This window comes from Furipterus horrens, unplaced genomic scaffold (genome assembly GCF_987537825.1).
Source record: "Furipterus horrens unplaced genomic scaffold, mFurHor1.1.pri manual_scaffold_13, whole genome shotgun sequence".
Classification (NCBI taxonomy): domain Eukaryota; kingdom Metazoa; phylum Chordata; class Mammalia; order Chiroptera; family Furipteridae; genus Furipterus; species Furipterus horrens.
The window spans coordinates 43,075,044-43,082,121 of NW_028327183.1; the positions used below are offsets into that span (position 1 = coordinate 43,075,044).

At 43.1% G+C, this 7,078-nt stretch overlaps 1 long non-coding RNA gene across 1 annotated transcript; it reads left to right on the plus strand.

Moving 5' to 3' along the window:
- Window positions 1-416: 416 nt before the first annotated feature.
- Window positions 417-3,095, plus strand: LOC149994786 (uncharacterized). Its single transcript, XR_016507718.1, has 3 exons — window positions 417-721; window positions 1,430-1,556; window positions 2,278-3,095. It is a non-coding gene; the product is annotated as an uncharacterized LOC149994786 (long non-coding RNA).
- Window positions 3,096-7,078: the final 3,983 nt, after the last annotated feature.

Sequence of the window (7,078 nt, forward strand, 5' to 3'; positions counted from 1 at the left end):
TTTGACCTGAGTGATTAGATGCCTCTAGAATCTGTAAATATGACATACATGACTGCATTTTCCCGAAGGTGGTGGCACCGGCTGTAAGTGATGATGGAGGAAGCAGCGATGGGCCCAGTTCATCACAGGAAATAGTGTGGGGTAGGCCAGGGGAGGGAGAGCGAGGGCTGGGTGCAGGTGGGCCAGGCTGGGGATCATGGGGAACATCTGGAATGCAGCCCGCCTGGGGACTGAACCTGACCGCGAATCGAACGGATGACCTTTCACTTTGCGGGACGATGCCCAGCCGACTCGCCGCACCGGTTCGTCAGGGCTGCGCAAACTCATTTCAAGACAAAAAGTAAAACAATAAACACAACAAATAACATCCAAAAAAAGTAAGTTCCTTTTTTTAATAATCTTTAGAATGTCGCCTTTTTCTGCCTTTTTAATTTATGTTGTATATATCAAGTATGATTTTTTACTGCTATACCATCTGATGGCTTTTCTGTTTTTCTGTAATTATTCAATGCAAAATACGCAGCCAATGTTCCACGAGAGCTGGAGCTGGATGGGTGTGCTCTTTGTGCACTGCAAGAAGGTCGTGTCGGTTCTCATGTAAAGCACTTGAAACTGACATCAATGCCTGTGAAGTGAAGACGGGCATGCTATGGGGACATTTCATCCTTGTTCCCTCTGGCTTGAAAGTTCTGGTGTTTCTGAAGTCAATGGCCTGATGAAGGCAAGTTGGCTATTTCAACCCAATATTCTGCCCTGTGCTTTCAAAACTTTGACACAAATCTGTCCGTGTCATGGGTCACGTATACTTCTTTATACTCCTAGCTCTTGGCTCAGTGCTCCTAGTTCACATAGGTTCATGTACACATAGTTTTTCTTAGATAGCTTTAATGATGCCGTTTTCTGAGGAGAGAATTCTGGTCAGTCTTTTCCTATTTCTTTGCCGTTGCCGTTGGCAAGTACCCAAAATGCTAGATCGGGGGATTCGAAAAACAGTTAAAAAGATGTGATCACAGGTGGCTTCCCGCCCCCACCCCCCCGGGCCTTCTTCTGCTTTGTGCTTTTCTGGAATTTTTACAGTGAATTTCTTTTGTAAATGAAAAAATAAATTTCTCCCCATTGGAATACATTACATTCAGTCTCAATAAATGCAAAGGAGATACCAATGATATTTCACATTGTTTTTCCTCAAAGCACTGAACAAATAAAAAATAGACTTAAAATACAGCCATTTCCAAATTATTACATCTTTATATACTTCATTCCTAAGGGGACTGTTTTGTTTGGATCCGAGGGATTATAGTGCTTTGTTGTCTACATGTGTACATACACTTTTTTTATTTCTTTTTTTATTATAACTGAAAATTTGAAGTTTAGTTTGTTTTCATGCATTGCTTTCTCTTTTGATTTTTATTATTTGGTTCGCATCTAGACTGCAAACAAAATAATACGTACCATCCGGAGTAGGAGGCCTCAGCTGTTCAGAAGTATTAAGGCCCTTTGTGATGCTTCTATGATCTTAGCAAACTTTGATGCCACTCAGTGGAAGACTCAGAGTGGTATGTATCTAAAGAATGAGTGTTCACTTCTGGCTATGTTACTTTCTGTGGGGATATGTTAATTTTGGAATCCATATGTTAATCTCTCTAAGATCACTAGCAGTACAGTAATTACAGATATGAAGGTCCTGATGATCACAATTCACACATGATGGAAAACTTAATTTTTATCTAATAGCTTCAACCCCGTCCACTTTTCCACTTGATATCCTTTGGTGCGACTGATAATAAATGACTGCACTGACTTCATTATTTGATTTCTCTGGGTAATCGTCTGTTGCAGAGAATTGTAGAGAAGCAAGTCCTTTAACTGAGTAGCTGAGAGTTTTTAGGGTCAAAAGTGTTTTAGAATGGTGTTAGTTACTCACTGTGCCCTTGGAGTGAAAAGTGAAAAGGCTTCCATTTCCTCCATAGAATGCCTTGCCCGTAATCCATCCCTCTTCTTGCTGGGTCTGTACGATGGCTATAAGCTGCTGTCGTTTTTGGTTATATGCCCTCACTTATCAGTATCTTTCTCCCCATGCTTTAATAATGATATTGCTTTTTCTGTTCAGAATCAGAGCTTCCCCTTTAAATCCTTACTACTTTGAGATAAGAATGAGACTTCTCGTTGTGTTCCTCTAAGCAAACAAAAAGTATCATCAAGCCCTTTATTTCCTTTTAAATAGTAATGTGGCAGGAGTATATTATGTCATCATCTAATGTAATTTTTTTTTTTAAGCATGTAATTACCTTACGGTGCTCAGCCCGGCCCTCAGACGGAATGCGGCCACCGAGCAGGGGCAGGTCACCTGCAGACGCGCCGTGAGCCGTGCTGACCATCGCCTGCTCTGACCCTGAGCTGCGTCGGGTCCTGAGCCCCGGGGTCTTCGTTTCTAAGCCAGGGCCTGAGCCACGGAGCAGCGGCAGGTCGGGGGTGTGGCATCTGCTGAATGGGGCTGTAGTTCAGTGCTAGTCCTCCGTTTTTGGTTGTCACTGAAACCTCTGTATTTTAAATACAAAAGACATAAGTAGTCTAAGTTTGAGTTTGAAATGAGAGGTGCGGCGGGGCATGGCTTTCTCAGGTACAGTGAGAGCAGTCAGCCGTGCCGTCTGTGCTCTGAGCTGAGCAGAGAAGGAGGCGAGGCCAATAGACTCAAACTCTCGATGAGCCTGAAGACTGTTTAATAAGTGTGCGGGAGAAGAGGTTTGATTAGAATGTGGAACTTAAGATTTCTAAGCAGGTGTAGTTTTCGGAAATTAGAAACTATACAGTATAATCCGCATAAATGGTTTACTGAAAGAGAGTAAAATGGAATTACCTTGGAAAGAGATGAAGGATATTATGAATATAAAATGACTTTATATATCGGTCCTCTGCATTTTAAATTCTACCTGCAACTACTTCATTTTTGAAATCACCTTTTAATCAAGATTTCTCTAATTCTGTCCAGAAGTAGTTCATGTGTGTTTTATTGGAGGTGGACCTTCTAAACAGTGGTAGGGATGAGGAAGTCAGGCAGAGCAGAAAGAGAATAAACTAGTGTGCGCTGTAGTACTGAGGGGATCGGGCGACGAGTCATTTGGTGCCTCTGCAAAGTTTATGTGCCAGTTGGGAAGAAAGTCAGTTAGCTGTGGAGCCTCCGAACCTCACTGTAATTTTCACTTAGAAGTTGCTTTTGAACCAGGTAAACTCCTTCTTGCTCCCGGAACAGTCCTTTTAGACTCGCCAGAGACATCGTGGATGGGATGGGCGTTACTGGTGTTGAAGGCATCTTCGGAAGGTAAGTGATGGAACGTAAGGTAAAGACGATGATTTTTGACGCCACGATTATTTGGATAGTCGATTTCTATAGGTTATAGAATTCATTGCTAGAATTACATCTCAGTGCTTTGCCAGTACTAAGGGCCAGACCCTGGGTGAAAATCATTATCATTTCCCCTTCTTTCAGATAACCTGGGACCTCTTCCAGTATATCCTATGGACTGTCTTTCCCAACTTCTTCCGGAAGCCTCCCACCTTTGCCTTTAATACCTCTGTTCTAGCTAACTCTTCTTTTTTACTGCTGAAACTCCTATCGGGCGCTCACAGTCGGGCTCATATGCCTTCCCAAAGGAGCTTACGGTCCACCTCGAATGTCTGCTACAAGAAATGTGCAGTTCCCTGTAGCTTTCCCACCACAGGTCTCTATACTCAGCTTTTAATGGGGCAGAGTCTAGTCAAAGTAAACTAATAATTACCATCATGAGTGACTGAAAGAAATATGTTGTACTATTGTATCATTATATTTGCAGATATTTTAATTAATGTATAGTTGACATAGCATCTTACATTACTTTCAGGTGCTGGGCGACGTAAGGATCCGACATTTACATACCGTACTAGATTGACCATCATCTAGTGGCAAGTAGCTCCTGCTCTAACCTAGTAGTCAGGATGTCCCCTGCTCCTGCTGCTGCCAGCCGGCGCGGCTCCAGCCCTCGTATTCGGCCAGGCAAGACCTTGCAAATCCCTGATCCCGGCCAAGCGAGCCGGCCTTCCTTTTGGAACTTCAGCTTTCACCGCGCCCTACAGTCCAGCCCCAAAAGGTGCGCAGCGCCGGGACTGAGACACCCCGCCCCAGCTTAGTCGGCCTCTCTTCCCGCGTTGTCTTCTCTCAGCCGCTTCTGTTCTAACAGGTAAGACTGCGGTATGTTTTTTAAATCACTTCCTTCTTGATTTTAGAGTTTGCATATGTGATTCCTAACACACATCCTTGGGTTGGAAATACTTTGCGTTGTTTCTCTACTCCAACCCAAGAAGACCATAGAGTCTCTTTATAATTGAGGCCTTCATTCCTTTTCATTAGTTGATTAGTAAAAGAGTCCTTCCTTTGGCGGTGAAACTGGTTTGGATCTCTGAAATCTAAAGCCATGTCACTGCTCAACTTGAAATCACATAGGGGCCCTGAACTTGTGGACAAACCACTTATATTCACAGTCGGTCCCGCCACACTTTTTAATGGGCCTGGAGGACGCTCAGAACCGCATAAACAGACACCAGATTTTGGTACTGCTGATTCAGCGCATTAAACATGTAATGCTAAATACATTGTCCAGTCTCAGCCCGAAGACCTGCTGGGAAACGCAGTAAAGCCATCAGTAAAAAAAACGTTCTTAACTTTATAATGCTGGAGTATCCTGCAACGTCCCTCATACCTAGAATTGAGTCTTCAGTTTTTATTAAGACCTGTGTGGTAAGCACTTGCTAAGATACGTTTTAAAAAATGTTGGTGCTTATAAACAGCAGAGGCAGTTAGCTGTTTTGAATTGTCAAGGTCATCCATCCCTCACGACCTCCCTTACTAAAATTTGTGATGTCAAGCCACTTGCTCTGGCCATACCAGTTATTTTGGTATTAAAATGTTTCTCCATGTATAACTTAAGATGCCAACCACAGCACTAGATCTTGTGTTTTGAGGAACTTTCAATAAGTTAGACCTTTTTCTCTTCACTCAAAGTTGGAACTAATTGAGGGGAAAAAAAGAGAGGGGGGGAAAAAAAAACCACAGAAGAGCCTTGGGAATGGGAATAGGATAGAGATCAAAATGTCAGGTTGCTGCTATGAAAACTCTTGGAGAACAAGACTCAGGAGTGAGGTCAGCAGGGTTGCCAGTGCTGTCACACTCGTAGCCTGGCCTAGCGTCGTGCGTGAGAATTGGGCCTGCAATGTAAACGCCCTCACCCAGCACAGGGAGAGCGGAGAAAGAAAGTGACTGGTGCTTATCTCCTTTTAATAGATCAGTTTCACCACATGAGGAAACACGAGTCGAGGGATGTCACTGCCCCGAACAGTGGCCCGGGAAGGAATTCATTCAGAATGGGGTGAGAAGCCCGGAGCCCCGTACGACTGTAGGTCCCTCCACAAAGAAACAAGAAGCCTGTGCGCGCAGTGAGTGTGTCCCTCCCCCAGTCACCGACCACGTGCCTGGCCTCTGCTAGTTTTATAACACTGTTCCTGCTGTTACTAAATACGCCATCAAGGTGCATTTTGTTCTTCTAACACGTATGTTCTCCTTTCTAGGTCCTCCCGTATGCTCCTCTGTGTGACTGGACCATGAACCCTTCGAAAGCTTTGTATTCACAGCAGGGGCTGGGGATGAAACTGAGCTCCACTTCACTCTGCATGCGGACGACCAGGAACGCAAACAGTCTCCGGTGAGCAGTGTTTTAGGAAGAGCCGTCAGTTGTTCAGATTTTCCTATTCCCGAGGCCCTTTGAAGTGATCTGCCTCATTAATGCCTTTGTGTTCTTGTCATTAGTGAAATTGGCCAGAGTTTCAACAAAGTTCCTGAGGATCTCTTGATGAGAATACAAGAGAAGCTCAAAGGAGTGGAGGAAGGAGCTGTGCTCAGTGTGGGTGGACGAGCCAATTTACTCCTACAAGAGGCCATGGACCCCCAAGACCTCCGCTGACCTTTCCCAGGGTGGAAAACTTGCGTGTGATATTCAGCATATGAATCACTCTTGAATTCAAGCTTTGGAAATTATACACTGGCCTTATCTCGAACCCACGCACATAACGTTGAATATATAGTATTACTCCTTAACTAAGCAACCTAGCTACTGTGTTTTTTTAAAAAAATGTGAACTTCTCACTTGGGTCACTTAGACATGCTTTGAGGGTCTCAAGGAACATCTCTTCTTGCGCCCTTCAGACATAATTGTCATTCATGCTCCGTTTCTTGGCTAAACAGCTATTTGTTTTTCTTCTCAAGTACACGCTGTATCATTTTCAGTAGAATCTCTAACTTGACGCTTCAGCTGAAACAGAGGCGGCAGGAAAGCAAGAGCGTCACTGGCAGCTTTTCCTCCAGGATGAGTACAGCAAATGTCCTGCTGGTTTTGAGGTGGCCTTTCCTTACAACCTGCTTCCCCGATTTTACGTGTGAATGAAAGATATTCAATATTCGTATGTAAAAGGAAGAAAGCCCCTTCAAAATAGTAACTACCTCTATATAGCATGGTCAAACTACCTTAAAAATAAGCAATGTTGAAAACAAGTTAGTGTTTAAGAAGTATTTTTGGATTTTCAATAGCAAAATCATGCAAGGTTACTGGATAAAGAGTTGTTATATTGTGGAGAACACATTTCAGAGACACAGATATAGTATGGTTACTAGTTTTAAAAAATGTATCTTGGACCTACTCATTCTTTTCTCTTTATCTTTGAAGCTCTCTGTGTTTCCTATTACTTCTCTTTGGGTGATGCCTTTTTCTCTGTTTTCTAGTCATGAATTAGCTTGTCAGCTGTTCATATAACCTCCTAAAATTATTCATTGGGTTGCTGTTAATTTCTAGCTGCGTATCATTCTTCAGATCTGCCTGTTGTTTCAGGGTGCCTAGTTGTTTTCTTAACTTTTCAGTTCCTTTTACGTCAGTGGTCACTTTATACATGCTCATTTTATAGTGTCTCTAATGGTTCTATTAAAACAATTTCCTCTTGTCTGTATGTGTTGATTCTCATATCTGGTAGACTGTTTACGCAGGTATTTTGTAGTTTT